General features: G+C 36.4%; 1 protein-coding gene across 5 annotated transcripts in view; it reads left to right on the forward strand.

Moving 5' to 3' along the window:
- The window catches only part of MDFIC (MyoD family inhibitor domain containing), a 92,204-nt gene that overhangs the window by 21,024 nt on the left and 50,985 nt on the right, over positions 1-20,195 (forward strand). The window lies entirely within an intron of this gene.

The raw sequence follows: 20,195 nt of genomic DNA on the forward strand, positions 1-20,195 counted from the left end.
TTTGGTCTATTTTCATGTTACTCTTTGAATGCCCTGCAATACCATGTCTTTTGGGTGCTGATCAGAATGCTGATTCCATGTGAGGTTCTGCTCTCGAGCTCCTGGAGCTCACGTTCTGGTCACTAAGTTCCCCTAGGTGTGTTCAAGGTGAATTTGCCATACAATGAATTATTGGACATAGCAAACACGTAGGTGTAAATATTGCTGCTAGGCCACACCTGGAAGAGCACAGAGAGTAAATCTTTTGATATTCCCCTTTAGAGTAACCAAAGTACCATGTTTCCTTCTCAGGTTTTCAGAGTGGGTAGAGGAGAATTTACTTCTGGGATCAAATGTTTATTTTATTTTAAAAACTTATTTCTTTAGTTTAAATAACTTCATACTATTGACCCTTTACTGTCTTCCACATTACACTTACTTTGAAACTTAGAACATTTCTTTCCTCTCTAGAATGCCACTACCTGTCTCTAACTGAAAACTAAACAAAATAAATTAGAAAAAAAGAAGGAAGTGTCCAACTTAGGGGAAAATAAACAACAACAATAAAAACACTATTGAAGGAAATTTCCAGGTTTCAAACAAAAACTGTAAAAATGAGTATGTTTTATATTAATTTTAGGACCATTTTGGCTTTTATAGACGTTCGTCTTGGAGAAGGGAGTAGGAAGGAAGGAAATGAGGCTCCGAAATTACTGAGGAGGAAGATTTATATAGCTTTATCCAAAGAATCAAATAAACATGATTTCAAGTAAACATTTATCTCAAAAACATATATTGATTAGCTTTTATCTAATATTGACTCTGCTATTGTGAAACACATGATTTTGTGGAATAACTGGCCTATTTTATCTCTGATTTCCTAGCAACCAGAGTTAGTGAGCACTAGAAGAAGTTCTAGAGACCATTTTACCTCTGTTGGGAAGCAAAATGGTTTTCTCACTTTGTTTTTTCAGTTGTTACAATTTTAAGTGTGTGCTTCATTTAATTGGTTTATTTCCTTAATCTCTTTTCCTAGGGCACACAATAGGAAAATGTGAGTAAGATTTCTTCGAACAACAACAATAAAATATACAAACACTAGGCCGGGTGCGGTGGCTCACACCTGTAATCCCAGCACTTTGGGAGGCCGAGGCGGGTGGATCATGAGGTCAGGAGATTGAGACCTTCCTGGTGAACACTGTGAAACCCCGTCTCTACTAAAAATACAAAAAAATTAGCTGGGCGTGGTGGTGGGCGCCTATGGTCTCAGCTACTTGGGAGGCGGAGGCAGGAGAATAGCATGAACCTGGGGGCGGCGGGGGGCGGAGTTTGCTGTGAGCCAAGATCGTGACATTGCACTCCAGCCTGGGCAACAGAGCGAACTCTGTCTCAGAAAAAACAAACAAACAAAAAAAACACTATTAAATAAGAATATGGAGAGTCATGCTAATGTGTTAAATGTGTTTATATTATTTGGTTAAGCTCACATTAGTCATAGAATCCATACCATTAAAAAGAATGAATTAAAATGATTTACTCTATGGTTTAATTGGTTAAGTGGGTATCAAATCAAATATATTGTAAATTGCACGAGTTTCTTTATTGAGATAATGATGTACCCTGTCCCATGGGACTTTGGAACATTAGGAAACAACTGTCTAGTTTCTTACTAATATTCACTGAAGGAATGAAGCGATACAGAAATTTAAACCCCCCTCTGAAAGGGCTGCTGGGGAAACTGACAGATAAATGGATACACAAAAGATACCGGCCAAAGATAGCAATGCCACTCCTGCCTGAAACATAAGCTGGCAAGCATTTCCAAATATTGGTGGGTGAAATCTGACTCTGAATTTGATTATAAATTTCAAAAACTCCATTTTTGTTATTTTCCCAGTCATACTTTTCTAGACAAAGTCTACTTTGTTGGATCAACAGAAAAAAATTGATATCTGGATTTGCAGAAGTGGAACATTTTATATCATCTTTAAAACTGACTCAATTCTGGATAGCATTTGAAAGTTTTGTATTGTGGTAGCTTCTGCTATTCCAACTCCTTTGATACTAAACTCTCAGAACTGCCTAACTTTCCTTCTTTGGCTTTCCCCACAGAGTCATTGGCCATCTCTGTGTAATTTAATGTCTGTCTGTCTTAACTCTGAAGTTAGGAAAATGTGTATTTTCCTCTTGCTTAAGCATCTCGCACATTTTGGGGGCCCAGAAACTCTTTTGTAATAACAATAGGCCCTGGAAAAGGAGACTCTAGCTCAGAGCTTCATGGGAGGAGGGGAACATCTGTGTTGAGTCAGGCCCGGGCTGGCTCCCATTCCAGGAGTCCTGTGTGGCTCTCTGAGCACCGTGGAAGAGGCAGACAGCTGGCTCTCACGGAATTGATGTTAGTGTTCCCACTGTAGTGTGAGTTTGGCTGAATAGAGGGATCATCAGAAAAACGAGGCTGGCTGGGTGTGGGAACATTTTCAAATGCACAGCCCACACATTTTCCAAGCTTCCATGGGGCAGCTCAGCTGCACACGCAGGAAGTGAAGGAGAGAGACTCGGTCGAATGTGACTTCTTTTTCTTTATTCTTGAAAGTGGTGAGGGCTTGGCAGCTCGTGTCTCCGTTGTGCCGGGTGGCTGCTGCCTTCTTTGCGGGACACTCAAGGCATAATTTATAGGGGACTGTTAGCTGTCAGTGTAATAAGGCTGTTTTTACTTTGCTGAGAATAACTGAGCTCTGGAAAGTCAAGGGAGTGGCTGCTTTGGAAATTGTATTCTAATTAAAGGGTGTATTCTCAGGCCTCATAAGGGATATTCAAGCTGAGAATAATTTCCAGATTATTCTGTGAACTTTAACCCTGACCTTAGCAGACTACCTGCTTGAACTCATACTTGGTTCATGCTCTACACAGAAGTCTGTACTTAGTCTGCTTTCCCTGGTCCACCTAGAAAACATTGCAGGTGGCAGGCCTGGGGTATTATGGTTTTTCAGGGTATGGATTTCAAATTGGTTGCCCTTGAATTGCTAACTTATTACAGAGAATACATTATGAAAGTAATAAATAAAAAGAAGAAACTCATGTGGAATCAAACATTTCGAAAAAATAGGCCCCACACTATCTGGTCAGAGAATGCACATTTTGGTTCTCTTTCTTATGAAATTTAAATTTAAAAAGACAATTCCAGCCACTTAAATTTGTTTAAAAATTTCTAAACCAAATTAGTAAAGAATTAAAAACAATAAAGGTTTTATGAAAAAAAAGTTTATAATTGGATATTCTTTTTTTATGTTATGACTTTTTATCCTTTTTACAGTTCAAAAGGCTTTTATATTCTTAGAACATATTTTGGTGTATAATTTAATTTCTGAAAGGTGGCTTAAATTTTGGAATTTATAAGAGCACCAACTAAGCCTTTGGCTTTTCCCCTCAGATTAGGATATATGGTATCGTATATAATTTGAAGCTATGCCTTGTTCAAATATAATTATTTGAACAATAAATATAATATAATAGTTTCAAATAGTTTTGAAATATATTTTGAACAATAAATATAATAGTTTCAAATATAATTTGAAACTATTCCTCTGACTTACTAAAATAAATGTTACAGTGAAGCGACGCCATCAATTAATATTAATTTTTCTGTTTAACCCATAATATGCATAAACTGATAACAGGCAATAGGCAACATTTCATGTTTTAATTAGACAAGAAAAGGAACAGAAGCAACAGAAGCAACATTTCGATCTCAGTCTTTGGGGGGATTTCTAAGGTAGGGAGAAGTGTGTGTGTGTGTGTGTGTGTGTGTGTGTGTGTTACTGTGCTTACACTCAGGCATGTGTAATATTTTCCTTTAATTTAGGTCAAATTCTACTATTCTAATTATTTCCAATAGAGAGCTTACATTTTTCTTTGTTCCTCTTTATAAAGTGCCTCAGGTCTCTATCTCAGGTTTTTCTAGGTCTTTCTGAAAATTCTTATTAGTTAACTTTATCCTTGGACATTGCTTTTACATAAACGTCTCCTAATTCTAAATGTCATTACTTAACTCCAGAAATTTTCCTTAGCTTCTCTTCTGAAATAAATTTCCCATTAAATTAAACTATTTTGTTCAGCTAATTCTCTCCTTTGTGATTTTATAGAATTCCCATGATCTGAAGCAAAGTTAGAATGCTCTACTTAAATGGTAATCCCCATTCTATTTAACCCATTTATTCATTTTGAAGAGTTTTTAGCTCTCATAATAGTAAGCACTTAATTGGCAGTAGAATGCAAGCTCTTCTCCATCTCACAGTTGCTCACCCTTACGGAGCTGCTGTATCATGCCTTTTCACTCATCCTGCTACTTGAAACCTTTCTCTTGGCATCATCTGCATTTCCTCTCAACATCAACAGGCTCTGTTATTAGGAGCTCTATTATTTCTTTTCCTAGCCTTTGCCAACTTAATGCGGATCACCCTTTAATGCATACCATTTAATCACTTTAGGGAATGCCTCCTTTATGTAAAATACTGAAAGAAAAGCAGATACTCAGGTGTTCTATTTATATACTTAGAGCATTTTTACTTTGTTGGTAAGGAAAGAGCATTGAGAGGTTTGTATTAAGTTTATTTCACAGCTCTCCTTTGAAGGCACATTTCAGTAAGTGTTACTTTGGATTTCTTTAGAATTCACTTTATATGGAAAAGGCCATCAACCAGCCCTTAGATGACTATGGCCTAGTTAAGACTGGAAGATACAGCTATCGTATTATGTTTCTTGGGTAATCTAGGAGTTTTTCCCTAATATTTTATGCTCATTCATTTTTGGGAGCACATATTGGAAGCAAGTAATTCTGACTTTTGCCTTGCTCAATGTCTTTTCCTCCTCCATTTGGCTCTCAGAAAGATTCTCTGTTTATTCAATATGTTGGACAAACAGTTATGTGACTGTAGTACACATGCTTTGATTATTGTTTTAGAGGAGGATGTTTATGGTCAATTATTCCAAAATCAAACTAATCGTTTGGGTTCGAGGTTGGGTGGATAATCCTAAGTCATTTTTGATGGGCTCCTGTGTTTATCTCATTGGTCAATGGCAACCATTAGGCTGTATTCTAGAGTGGAGGTCAAGTTACCTGACACACTTCTTCTCAGGCTGCACTATTCTATCCTAATCTGGCTTCTGCCCAGAAGTTGGGGAAAACCATTTCATTTTGAGCCGATTTTTGTTTTGAGCATTTAATGTTCAGGGGCTGAGAGGTCAATGGAAACTGACTTCCAGGAGTCAGACTGTGGCTGCATCATTACTACTAATGCTAGGCCAGTTACCTACCCTCTGTGAGCTCTAACATCTCATTTTTAAAAGGGAGGTGCTAACACTTTATGCCTCATTGTCATTTTGATGATTATACAAGAAAATGCATATTGTATGCTTCCTTAGCACAGAGCCAAATGAGTAGGCACACGCTGAATTTATTGGTTTTCATTATTATTACCCTTGAGCCCAACTATTAGTTCTAAGGCTTGTTTTGTTTTATTTTTTCATCATGGCTCCATTGGGTTACATGTCCAGACAGGCTGGATCCAAAAGATCATGTCTTTCCAACACCCTTGATATTGTCTACAACAATAACCAGCACATTGATTGCTGCATGGTTTATGCTTAATAAATGCATGATGACTTAAGTGTATTGAATTAATGAGGGGGAGGGAAGAGATGCTTTACCTACCTTGCCTGTATTATTTCAGATGTTAAGGTCCTGAGATGAAGATTCTAAATCACTACAGTATTCCATTTATTCTTTCTAACTCCCTTCTTACTCCCAAGCTGCACATGGTTTATTCATGTCAAGTTTGAAGTATGTATAGATGACTTTTATGATATTAAAGCAATCAAGTTCTAAATTTGGCTATCATTTACTGATAAGTCTACTTTGAAGAGTTTTCAGTGAAGTTCTTATGGTAGTGCTGTGTATAACATTCATTTTCTGAGGAGGTGAATAGGAATGACACTTTCTTTATGGCCTTTTTTGCATCCCATGTTCCTTAGTTTTCATGCCTACTCATAAGAAAAAAAATTCGAGACAACCTTAGTTCCCTCCCTGCCTTTTGTGTCCCTCCCTCCGGCTTGGATGGGCTTTCCTTCCATCCTTCATTCTCTCCCTCCCGTTCTTTTGTCTTCCTTTTCTTCCTCTTTTCTTCTTTTCCTCTTTTCTTCTTCTTTCTCATATTATTCTCTGCCTTTCTAACAGATATGTGTAGTCCTACTGCATATGTAGATATTGTTCATCAGTATAAAGGTATATATAATGAAGTCCATTACTATTTAAAGATTGTAATTGGTAATAAATTCGTTCTCATATTTACCTCTACTTCTCTGATTTTGTAAATTGGAATTTTCTCATAGATTTTAATGAGTTGTGAAATAACAAGTTATATACAAATGAATCTGCAGAGTGTAAGAAAGAAAGAGACTGCTTTGCAATTTATGGAAGTAAGAAAAAAGGAGACTGCTTTGCAATTTATGGATGTTTCTATGTACACTTCTCTGTGTTTCCCCCAAACAAAGCTCCTTTTTGTGTTTTTCTAGATGCTTTCCATTATGCTTAAGTGATCGGATTTGTTTTCATGAAGATTGGATAAGAATATTTTTAAAGTGCTTTGTATACCATAAAGCACAATGTGTGTTGTTACTGTTGTCTTATTATCATTAATATCATTATTCTAATCTAGTACTTTACCTTTCACTTTTATTATATTCAATGACATTTGATTTGTAATCTATATCCTGCTTCTTTGGTTAAAGGTTTTTAATCTCTTCCTGTTATTCCTAAATTATTTGGGTCATTATTGGGGGAAATGAGATGGCATTAAAGTGTAAGTGGTGGGCAAGGGCTCAGTGAGGAGGTAGATTTATTCCTCTCCTATTTGAGAGTGTTTCTGAGCCTCAGGAAGGAGCTGAGGCTTGGGAACTGGCTTAGAGATCATCCCAAAAATGCTAACCACTGAAGAAATAAATAACATTTAATGATCAAGACCACAAATGCTGTGGTCTAGATAATTTTAGTTCTCAAACCTCAGACTTCCTGCATCTGAACACTCTGTGAACTTAAACATAAATTATGTTTTTGCAGATTGTGTTGTTATATTGAAATTTGTGAATTAGGAATTAAAGTATAATTTTAAAAACAAAATTAAAAATTGATTACATGAAGACTGAATGTTAATGGTTTACCAGCCGCATTATATTGGAGATACAGTGACGGGTGTGGGTTCTTCATTCAAAGTTTACAGTCTTGTGGGAGAGACAATTTATTGTGATATGATAATGTGTATTATGAGTGCTCCAGTGGGGAAGTGCAGGTTGTGGTAGGTTCTCATGGGATAACACAAACCCTAATGTGGAGAGGGGGCCAGAGAGAGCTTTCTAGTGAAACTGTTGTCTGTGATACCTAAAGGGCGTCCACCAACTGAAGCCGTTCATGGGAGGGGCTGAGGATGGGGTGTTAAAGCCCAAAGCACAGCACACCTACAGTTCTAGAGGTAAGACAGGACATGGCCATTTTCAGGAGAGCTGGGGAAGTTTTGTGTAAACTGGGATGTAAATGTTAGATGAGGCGTGGAGAGAGATGAGAGAGAAAGAATCTGTTAAAGACCTAAGGAAAGATAGAAAGTATTGAAGGGAGTAGTGACCTAATCAACAGTGTGTTTTAGTTTGGCTATATTTTAGGATGATGACTCTTGAAACACTGAGAAAATAAATAGGAATGGGAAGGACTGAAGGCATTAAGAGATCAACTGGAAGACTGTTGTGTAATCCCTCTGAGAAAGGAAGGTGTCTTGGACTGGGGTAATGACAGGATTACAAGGAGGAGATGGATTCAGCTTTCCATGGGATGTAGCCAGTGAGACGTATAGGGTGAAAGGAATTACAGGTACTGAGAGTGAGGCCAAGGTTTTAGTTTGGATAAGTGATAGTTGTGATGAAATGACAGTGGGGCAAATGATTTGTGGATATTGTCCAAAGAGGGTGTGAAGTGATGAGCTATGGCTGTAAAATGTGTAGGGAAGGAAATAAAGACAAGAAGGCCATCACAAATAAGAAAAAACATCAGCGTGGTTAATAGTCCATAAGTTCCCTGTTGTTTCAGAAATAAAACAGGTATAGATATATAGATAAATAGAAAATATGGGAAGAGAAGATGCAGTATGAGAATGAGAAGTATGAATTTAAAATTTCTGAGTTGGAATAGCCTCAGGGAAGGTAAAGGCTCAAAGTATAGTCATAAGGAGGATGGGTGACTGAAATAGTTTCTCCCAAACTAAAAGTGCTATATTCGGAAAAGGCTGCATAAAAATTGCCATATATAACAGTTGGGGAAGAGGAGATCTAGAGGTTTCTTTTAATCAAATATATCCAATAATAGGTAAAGCTGGGTTTTTACCAATGTTTCTTGAATTTCAGATGCCTCATTGAACCTTAAAGGTTCGGGAAGGGCCAGGCACAGTGGCTCACACCTGTAATCCCAGCACTTCAGGAAGCCAAGGCATGAGGATTGCTTGATTTCAGGAGTTTGAGACAAGCCAGGGTAATATAGTGAAACTCTGACTCCATAAAACAAAACAAACACACAAAACAATCATTAGCTAGACATGGTGGTGCCTGCCTGTAGTCCCAGTTACTTGGGAGGCTGAGGTGGGAAGATAGCTTGAGCCTAGGAGGTCGAGACTGCAGTGAACTGTGATTGCATCACTGTATTCCAGCATGGGTGACAGAGGGAGACCCTGTCTAAAAAAGGAAAAAAAAAAAAAAAGAAAGGAAAAGAAAAGAAAGACAAATGGTTTAGGAAGAATAGCCAGTTGGTCTGGTCATCTCTGGTTCTTTGCTGCTTTGGCCTAAGGTCAGTCACCTGTTGGGGATGAATGGAATAGTAGTTTGATATTCCCTAAGGTGAGGTCCCTGAAATAACTGGGAAAAAAATACAGATTTTTTTGAACCAGTCTTCATTATTGTAAGATTCTAAAGAGTCTTCTCCATTTGTCTAGTAGATATACAAAATTATAATTAAAAAAAGACATGTGAGTATATGTGTGTGTGTGTACATATAGGCACATATGTATATGAAGGAAAGATTAACATCAAATTATACATGTGTGTTTATTTTTTTCTTAATGCAAAATATAGATCCATTTCCTCACAATAGTTACCTTTAGGGAGTTATATGAAGTTGAGTGAAAGCATATGGGTGAAGAGGACTCCCACTCAATATTCTGTATTCTCTTTTCTGTGTTTTTTCCCCCATGAAGTGAATTATTTTATTATATTAAAACAAAAATATTTTTAAAAGAAAATTATCTCATGATATGGCAAAATATCAGGATGGGGTACCAGCTCTTCAAAGTAGCATTAGAGCCCAGTCACCTGTAGAAGATGCTTCAGGTTATGGGTAGACCAGGACATTCAGCTTCCTTCAGGTTCTGTAGGAGACAGGACCAGCTACATGATTTGGAAGATGGAGGGCAGTGCAGAATGAGAACGCAGGGTCTCTTGTTAAAACATTATTACGAATTTCAAGAGAACAACAGCAAAACATTAAGCCAGGCATGGGAGTCCTTATAAGTACAGGGCTTTCCGCAACTGCATAGTTTCACACCCATGATGCTGGGCCTGGCTGTAGGCATTGAAGGAGTGGGACTCCATTTCTGGTAAACATAAAGTAATATTCTGTATCTATTTGATAATTGTTTTATCAGTAAATTCCAAGAATTCAGGAAAGAAGGAGTTTTTCTAGGCTTGGGCAAATCAGTTGCTATGCTAGTCACAAACATGAGTAACTTGTATAGCTGTGTGAAACAATTGCCATGAGCAAGCTCCGGAAGGCAGTGGTTCTCAGCTCTTAGCTGGCCACAGCCAGCAGAAGGCAGGAAGACCTGCTTCCAGTTTTATCCAAGGCTCAGTACAGCATGTAGCGGTCTATCAGAATGAGAGCGGCTGGTGGAAATCCTTCTCTAGCAAGCTGAGAATCAGTACCTGATTTGCCCTGCTCTTTTTTTTTTTTTTTTTTTTTTTTTTTTAGCTAGTCTTTAAGGAGTTAGTGACAAATCCATGCTCCACAGTTTTCCACCAAAGGCTGGATTTTTTCCAGGTCCCTGAGTTCTGCAGCAAGATACCCAGAAGTCAAGGGAAATCTCTTCTAAAACACACAGATGCTGTCTTAGAGGGTGAAAATTACATTAAAGTTAACCATAGAAGAGAGTGGGTAGAGAAATTTGTTCTGCTTTGGAACATTCTTTAATTAAGTATATTTTCCATGGTTCATGAGAACTTGTGAGAACTCCTATTAGGAAATTTAAGAGAAAAAAAGATTCCCACCATCTGAAATTGTCGTGAATAATTGATTCATGCCAGTGTGATCATAATAAGATCATATTTCGGATGCTGCCCATCATTCCCTGTCTATGAAAAAGATATTAATGTATCATTTATGTGTAGGCCTGTCTTTGCAGGTTATCTTCACGATATTCCTTCAGCGCTGCAAAGGCGCTGTCATAATTACAAAGGAGACTGATAATGTAGGCAGCAGTGGCAACAACAACACATCCAACGAATGGTGTGATTATTAATAATTACCATTTTCTTCCTATTCTTTGTGAGTTGAGTTCTTATTATTACGCTTCTCCCATATTCAGTAGATTTTTAAGTCTTATCAAATGGGTTTGTGTAAAAATATTTACTACTGAACATGGAAGATTAAACACATATTCTTATATATTTAAGTTTTCAGTATTTTAGCCAATTTGTGATAGTTGATTTTTAATCTAGCTTTACATATTTTAAAGAACAAGAACAAGAACAAGTCATTTAGCATTTTGTATTCAAATACATATAAGTTGTTTTTTGATTTCTAAATAAAAGGTTGTCTTTTAAATTTATTAAATTTCAAAGATTTTACCCCAATGAAATAAAAAAATAGGTGTGTATAATAAAATATTTTTTAAAAAGAGGATTGGAATAATACTGATTTTTGCCATAAAGGCTACATGTGTTTGGACTAATTCATAGTAGATTGAACAATTTCAGGCTACAAGAACTTCTGATTATTTCAACATTAAATTTGAAGCTAGTTACCAATCTGGGTCCTGGATAGTTGATGTGAAGGGATGTTGATATTATATTAATTCCCAGGTGTCACAGACAATCAAATAGCAGTACCTTAGTCAATCAGTCATTGTGTGAAACGGTGTTGAGTGTGATATGGCTGTGACTTTTTATGCCTTCGGCTCCACTTTCTAGCTATGTGATCTCTTCTATAGTTGTTCCTTCAGTATCCATGGAGGTTTGGTTCCAGGGCCCCTGAGCATACCCTAATATTCGGATGCTCAGGTGCCTTATATAAAATGGCATGGTATTTGCATATAACTTATGCATATCTTCTAATGTACTTTAAATCATCTCTAGATTACTTATAATACCTAATACAATGTAAATGATATGTAAATAGTTGTTGTACTGTATTGTCTAGGGAATAATTTTTAAAAAACGTTTGCACATGTTCGGGATAGTTACAAACACCTTTCCCCCACTGCTGGATATTTTTGATTTGTGATTGACTGAATCCACAGATTTGGAAACCATAGACACAGGGAGTTGATTTTAGTGTCTTATTTGCCCTTCTAGATCAGGACTTTCCAGTCTCAGACTGATGTAGAGATTTATTTCATTTCTTTGAAATCGCATTGATTCTTGACTTCAAGTCTAACAGCTATACCTATTTCACTCATTCCACCCTACACAACATATTGATATATCTTGAAATTTTTTATTTTGGAAATCTGCTCCATTCTAAGGTTTTGAAACCAGAAATTCACATTCTCATTTCTCTCTGTCCTTTTCCTTAATAATAATTGTGCCTAATCTGCTAATTATGTTCTTTCCCTTTGTGGTATCTTACCCCTTCTCAACTTCACCTGACTGTTTTCATGGTCAGCTGGAATCTGCAAATGATCTTTCATGATCTCCCTAAATTCCATAATCTTATGGCATTTCTGCCATGCTTATGCTGAAACTATGGTAACAGACCACTCATCGGTCTTCTCACTTCAGGTTCCGAGCCTGTGGGGCATAGAGGAAGAGTGTTATGTAGTGGAAGGATTAATTATAGAATAAATATGTGTTCTCTAATCTCAATTGAAATGTCTCTGCTTCTCAGTTTTTAGTTGGTTTCCATTTTTGGTTCATTCTTGCCTTTTGATTTTATGACACTTACTGTTCTGTAAGAATTCAGATTGTATTCTAGTCCTCTCATTTCTGGGTCATTGTAGTTTATATTTAAGCATAGCTCTTAGTAGTCAAATCCAGTTCTTGTCTACATGCCTGATACCTTAAGCCATCTTGGTCTGTATCCTGGAAGAATTAGTAACTACTACTACAATAGTGGTTGGAGACTGATAGGTCGTGTTTCTCATTTAGTGCAGTGGGCTTTTCTCAGTCCTTATTCTTTCTGTAGCATTTGACAGGCCATGTTTTCTGCTTGAAATTCCCTCCCTATCCTGCCACTCCCCTCACCACTTTCTGCCTCTGTAGTTCATGTTGACTTCCTTTCAGTCTCTCAGATGCCACTGGGTTCCTTTCTGCCTCTTGTCTTTTGCATACCCGATATTCCTTCAGGTTTGTCCCTTCAGAAAGGCCTTCCCAGACCCCCATCTACAATGGCTTTTCCTATTTCTCACAACACCCTTTCCTTTTTAGCTGTTGCCACAATTCGTAATTTATTTGTGCAATTCACATGTCTAATGTCTGCTGGCTCTAAGTTGTACCCCAAGCAATCAGCATAATTCCAGGACGACAGTAAACTTTCATTAAACAAATTTGGATGACTGATTTTAAAAATTAAAATAAATTGATTTTTTTCTCTACTACTTCCTTTCATGAACTTTTGCCATAGCCAAAATATGTTACTTGCGCCTCTGTCCACTTGTCTAGTATTTTTCTTTTCCCAGGCTTCACTCACGTTACCTGTCTCTCCATGTCTCTTGCCCAACAAGCAAGGCCCGTGTGATTTCTGCCTCACCTGGGACTTGCAGTGTTTAACTGTATCTCTCCTAAAGGACTCATTAATTTCAAAATTGTAATAAAGGTGTTTATGACCCTCTTCTCCATTACTGGACTGAAGGCTCCTTAAGGGTAAGATTGGTGTCTCATTTAGCTCTGTAGCCCCCACATCCCTCAGCCCAGGGCCATGCACATAGTTTTCCCCCAATACATTTATGTTAATTGTTGAATAAATGAAAGTCTTTACCTTTTGACTACATTTAGCGTCTCTGTAGGAGACTGACAGCTTTCAATTAGTTAAGCTATGGTAATTTGTTTAAAATGTGGATTGACTATCTTTGCTTCTCTTAAGGAGCTAATTTTCTCAGTCCACAGTTCATGCATATTAAAGGATGTTTTTATTAGTAATATTAACAATGTTATTACCATAGCTTTTTACAGTTAATGAAGTTTTTCATATATTGATCTAACCTGGCCTATCAGCAGCTCAAGCATATGGGATAAGTGTCATTATTATTTATCGATAAGACTGAGCTCAGAAAAGTCAAGCAACTGGCCTAGGGCCATGCAGCTAATATCTTGTTTTTTCAGCATACAGCTTTAACCCTAGAGTGATTCTCAAATAGACAGTGGGGTAGAGATAAGGGTAGGGGAAGGACTTTATGATGTATATGGTCCTCTAGAGAGTGTTGGAATCATAGGAGAGGGGACAGTTTTTCCAAGTTATAACCTTATTCCAAGCTCCCAATTCTAGTACACTTACCTAGTTGAAACTTACTGCTCTTTTACCACTAATATTAATAAGACTGCATTCTGCCCTTGTGTTGGCAAGAGCAAAGTTGGAAAAATTGCAGTATACCGTACTCCTTCAGAAAACCATCTTTGTTGTGCTAAATTCAAACCAGTTCTTGGGCTTAATACATATATATATATATATATATAAATATATATATAAATATATATATATATAAATATATATATAAATATATATATATATAAATATATATATATATATATATATATAAATATTTAACATCTTAGAAAGAAGGCTTTTTTATTCTTTAATAGCATTTACTTATTGCCTCCTGGAGAACTTGGTCTCATTCCAATGGACAGGTAGAGAATCTTAGCATACGCCATTTTTAATGTGTGATAAATATGCATTTTCCTTCTGCAGTAAGGCAAAATCTTGTTAACTGAAGCTGATGATATGAGGTGGGGTAGGCATTATGATTCTATAGTCGTATCCTTTTGTGTGAAATAATGGTTCTCAACTCTTTATCTTGGATTAAAATACATACTGATGTGCAGAACCCACCGTAGGCCCATGAACTTAGAATCATTAGGGGTAGGGCTTGGGCATTTGTAAGCCCCCAGGTAATTCTGAAGTGCAGCACAGATCGAGTATTAAGGTTTTTGACTGAAAATATTGCCCTAAAACAAAGCTTGAAAAATAAATTGAATATTAGTCACTTATTTAAATACTTAAAGACCTTGTTTCAGAAAGTGGTTTCTTACAGTTATGACTGATGGCCCATAGGAACTGATAGGTATGGCTCTCTGTTTGGGATAGTCCATGTATTGGCTCCTTGGCTTAACCCTTGGCTCTTTTGGGAAGTTGTTTTTTCAAGAGATGTCAACATTGTTCAGAATGTGCTTCTTACTTTTAGTTTTACTCTGTAACACTTTTACCTAAGTTTTATAATATTACAAAAGAATGATTATAATTTGCACAAGTAGTCTGGCTAAATGGTACAGTGAAAGGACTTCAAAATCCTTCAGATGTAGTCATAAGAAATTATTTGATTATCTTAGAATTCTTGATATATTAAATTGAAATCAAGGTTTATGTTATATATGAGTGAAGTTTTTAAGGATGAAAACGATTTTGCCTATTTTTTCTGAAGAATTACAGACACCTGCTTCTTTCATCTTCCTTTGACCCTCTGTTCCTGAATTGGAGTAAGCTGTGTTTTTTAGCTAAAAATTTCTGAAATAAGCAGCCTTCCAATGAAGTATTTGTAGATATATTGGAAATAATGTCTCCTTAACTATTATAGCTAGAGTTTGTTCTTGGTGTAAAGCAAAGTCTCTTATAATAGAGATACAGTTTACCTAAGAGTCATATTAATAAGTAAAAAAAAATCAGCTTTTTGAATAATATATGAATTCGTATGGTATCAGTGGTATCTAGGCATTTGGGACAATACATAATTAGTTTCAATTCCCTTTGAGAGGGAGATGTGGATGTTAAAATAAATCGCTGATGAAGCAAATACTTTGGAGAACAGTGTATTTCAAAACTGTGCAATATCAGCTTTTTCTTTCAATGGTATGGAAATATAGCATAAGACTAAGAAGATTTATTAGGGGCAGCTTTAAGCCATTCTTACTGTATAAAAGTTCATAGTTTGCTCGTTTAGGAGTAGTTACCAAAACAAAGATAATAGCAAATATTTATAGGCCTGCTAGGAAAACATTGCATCTGTACAACTTTTGGGACCATTGTGGTCAATAAGCCAATAATAATTATTTGCTTGTGTAAGAATAATCTGTATCACAGTATTTAAGCATTTAATAGGGCTTGGTCATTTAATTATTAAAAGTTACTCTTTTATTAAAAAGTGAGTCATGGACTTACTCCAGAAAAACTAACACTGACAAGGTAGGATTACTTGTTGTGAAATAAATATGTGCTGAGAAAAAGCAGAAGGAACACAGCTTGTAATAAGTTGATTTTATTAAAAGTGAAGAAACTGCCTCTGTGGAAGGAACTATTTAGCTACCAGGAATAAATATCATAAACTAAACTGTTCTTGCAGAGTAGCATTCTAATCACTCTAACGTTGAGGGAGTTCCTTCAATGGCTTTAGTGTTTCTGTGGAAACTAGGATACAACATACACAGTCCATGTAGTATAAGACCACATGCAAGCACAGTTTACCATGTACTCTGGATTTTTTGGAGACACACAAACAAAATACTCTCTCTTTTTATTTTTTGCACAATTCTATGAAGTCTTTACTCTGACATTGATGAAGGTTATCACCGTTACCTTAAATATGCTTAAAACTATTTTCCTGGCTGGGCGCAGTGGTTCACACCTGTAATCCCAGCACTTTGGGAGGCAGAGGTGTGTGGATCACCTGAGATCAGGAGTTCGAGACCAGCCTGGCTAACATGGCGAAACCCCATCTCTACTAATAATACAAAAATCAGCCGGGCGTGATGGTGCATGCCTGTAATCCCAGCTACTTGGGAGACTGAAGCAGGAAAATTGCTTGAACCCAGGAGGCAGAGGTGGCAGTGAGCTGAGATCACGCCATTGCACTCCAGCCTGGGTGACAAGAGTGAAACTCCATCTCAAGAAAAAAACAATAACAACAAAATAACAAGCAAGCAAACAAACAAAAAAATGATTTTCCCTAAAATATGCAGCCCATTACTTAGCTAAGGATTCACCACTGCTTGTTTGTCATCTTCCTCAGGTTTGCTTATTTTGATAAACACTGGGTTCATGATCAGTTCCTTGTCCTCTTTAAGCCTAGAGGAAATGAGGGTTTTGTTGTAACACTCACTGGGAAGACGTCTTCAATTTTATTTGTTTGTGTTATGACTTCTACAGTGTTAAAGTAAAAATATTTAAATGATACAGTTCACAGGGTACATGTTTAACGTGCAAAAAGTACAAATGTGTGGGAGTGTTCATTTTCTGAATTTAATTTTTCTTTTTACTAAAAATGAACAAACACAAGACCAACTATTACTTATTGAGCCTAAAAAAACAAAATTAGATAACTAAGCTCTCAGAGTCAGAATGTACAGCTCTGGCATGACTGAGTAGGTGTGATCATAGCCTGGTCAGTAATAATGACAGATTTTAGTGTCCATTTTAGTGTATGAAAACTAAATTACAGTGAATTGAAAAATGGGTGGTTTATAGTCCTAGAATAGTATTTCTCAGAGAGCAAAGAAGACATTAAATCATTTGGGGATGGTTTTATTCTTCTTCCTCTTAATCGAAGGTGTAGTGTCATTTTCACATCTTTTTACATTAGTACAAATGTGAAAATATTTGTGAAAGTTCTCTTGGAAGACAGGCTCATTATCATGTGCATCTCAACTTTTGACAAATCTGCATGATATTGTTTTGGCATACAACATTAAAACCTAGTCTTTTGGAAAATGCCATAAAGAAGTTTCATTATTCAGATAACTTAATTTCAACTTAGAGAGTTTCCAGTCAGTCAGGCCTATTGCATTCCACTCTAGTGTGCCTTGGGAAATAACTGCTGAAATTTCACACACATAATGATTATGTAGGAAGACTTTGGAATAAGTGGAAGCGTCAGTGACTATAGACAGAAACATAGAATGGTGCTTTGAAAAAGAATAATGGAAGGCACACCTGTGGTAAGCTAATTATCTTGACTCCCACATTCTAAATAGACTACTACTACTACTACTAATAATAATGCGACTGGAAGAAAAATGAAAATAAAAGAATGATTAAAAGTATACCTTTCTCTCCAGCCTGGGCGACAGAGCAAGACTCCGTCTCAAAAAAAAAAAAAAAAAAAAAAAAAGTATACCTTTCTCATCAGCCACTTCCTATTTAATAGGAGTGAGGTTCCTAGTTAGACATTGTGAAGGTGCAGGCAGCACATAACACCAGTGTATAGTGAAAGACTATGTGCACCTAGAGAAGGTGAAGTGTGGATACTAATCCTCACTAAAACGTATTCACTGTGGGACACTGGGTGAGTCACTTTGTCTTTTAGCTTTAACTTTTGCATCAGTGAAATGTACTTGGAGAAAATCCCTTTCCTCACTACCTCATGGGGTTGGTGAAGGGTCAAATATGAAAATCGAAATGGAAATATTTTGTTAAGTCTCAGAGTCTCTAGATGGATATGAGTTACACAGAGTGATGAGAATAACCAGCACTTGGTTAAAGAAAAAAGTACAGGGCCTTTGTGAGTTGTGCCATGGAAAGCATAGAACCTCTTCCTTACTGCATTTTCAGGCTGATCCAGAGATGCTAAGCAGAGAACCAGGGAGAAAAGTAGAGCCTGGCCCCTGGATCCTCTCACTGATTATCCAAGAGTAAGCGGGAAAGAGTCCAGTAGGTGTACCGTGGCCTTTTAAAAATATAGTCTTTAAAAACCCCACAAACACATATCAATAGGGATTTCTACATATGAGAAAATGAGCTACTGCACTGAATAGACCCCTTTTATTTCAAAGTTAATTTTTACTTTTAAATATAATGAAAGATCTTGATCAGATAGAAAAATATACACAAGAATATTATAAGCACCAATGTCCCAGACACTCAAATTTAATAAGTGTTAACGTTTTGTCAAATTTTCTGGAGTTTTTTTGTTTGCCTCTTAGGAAATAGAACGTATTTTGTTCAACATGCAGATTCAATATGTATATTCTATGGTTTTTGAAATTCCACTTAAATTATAGTAAATTAATAATACATTTTAAAAAGACATACGTTTAAGGAGAGGCACAGACAAGGAAACAATAGTGGATCAAATATGTCAAGACATTTCTTGAAGACAGCAAGTAGATGGAGAAATAATAACTGATTTTGTAGTTGTGAAAATCTGGAACCTAAATGTCAATATGACACAAAACACAGTACTAGCCCCAAAGTCTCAAGATTTGGAGGACCTAAGGCTCTTGGAAGATGGGATGAAGTTTAGACTTGAGAAGAAGAATATACAAGATTTGGAATATCAGGTTTCCTCCACATGACCCCTGCCCGCTCTGGGCACTAGGCATAGCAGAGCAAGCTTGGAAGTGTCGTACTAAACACAGGGTGCTCAGTGAAATCGACTATCTAAAGGATGAGACACAATCCTTTTCCCCAACAACACATGAACGCTCCTAACCTCTTTCTCTCTTGATCAGTGATAGCAATGAACCAGAGATTATGAATTAGAGAATGTATTAGTTTTCATATTCTCTTTTATTCCCTAGTTTTTTAACTCGAAACAAAGAAAGGAAGAGATTTAATCTTACCTCCCTTTGGGCAGGGACACAAATCCAAACCATGTCACTCCTGCAGGTTAATTTCACTGTAACTGAATGTTTCTACTGAAGATATACCTTCTGCCTTCTCTTACTTGTTTCTCTAGAAAAAGAAGAAAATTTTAATAATGATGTTGATAAATATTATTTAGATGGCTTAGATTCTGAATTGCAAGGCATAATGAAGTGGGTCCTTACATTGATTCTTTCCGTATTTTTTTCTTGATATCATGTCATATACACATTGTTTTTCTACATGTTGACAATGTATTAGGGATCTGTACTCTTGTAATTTAAAGATAGGGAAGGTGGTCAAGAGATCAGTGTGTTCAGCCTCTGTGTTTCTCAATTGACGAATTGAAGCAGAGAAGTAAGCAGTTTGCTCAAGAATACTCAGATAGTGGCAGAGCCAGAGCTGTAACTTTTGAAAATGATCTTTGATAATCAATGAGAATATGTAGTAATCACTTGCAATTTGTAAACCATGATATGGGATTTGAAAGGCTATATTAATAGAAAATAATTACTTGAAATTAATGGGAATTTTTAAGTTCCCGGATATATAGACATTTAATTCACTGTCAAGTTGCCCATTTTGTTCTCCCATAAGGTTTTCACTTTATGATAAAAACTGCCCTTGGTCATCATTCTAACCATACCTGCTTCCAATATTAGAATTATGATTCTCCAGTGAAGTTCGTAAGGCAGGAGACATAAGAATCTCTGGAGGAGGAGTCTGTTTTTTGAACCACACAGGATATTACTAAAGGATGTGCGGTGCTCAGATAAACTCTGTGGAGTTGGAAAAAGGTTGAGCACTACTGCTGGAGAATTATGTGTTTTAATTGAGTAAAGGAACCAGATTTATGAAATTAGACTAAAATATGAAGATAGATACAAATCAGAGTAATAGTCTCCTTTCTAAAATCTGAGTAGATTCATAAGAATGGCAACATGATTCCCTCACAACTATTCATTTCATTATTAAAGAGCATCAAATCATTCATGCTATTCTCTCTAGCCTAAGAACAATTTTCACTCAATTTCAAATAGGCTTGTATATTTCAGAGAAATGAAATGTATGTGTTTCTTTCTTGGAAAGTAATTAAAGTATAAAATTTCTATAAGTGTTTTCTAAT

Source organism: Macaca fascicularis, chromosome 3 (genome assembly GCF_037993035.2).
Source record: "Macaca fascicularis isolate 582-1 chromosome 3, T2T-MFA8v1.1".
NCBI lineage: Eukaryota > Metazoa > Chordata > Mammalia > Primates > Cercopithecidae > Macaca > Macaca fascicularis.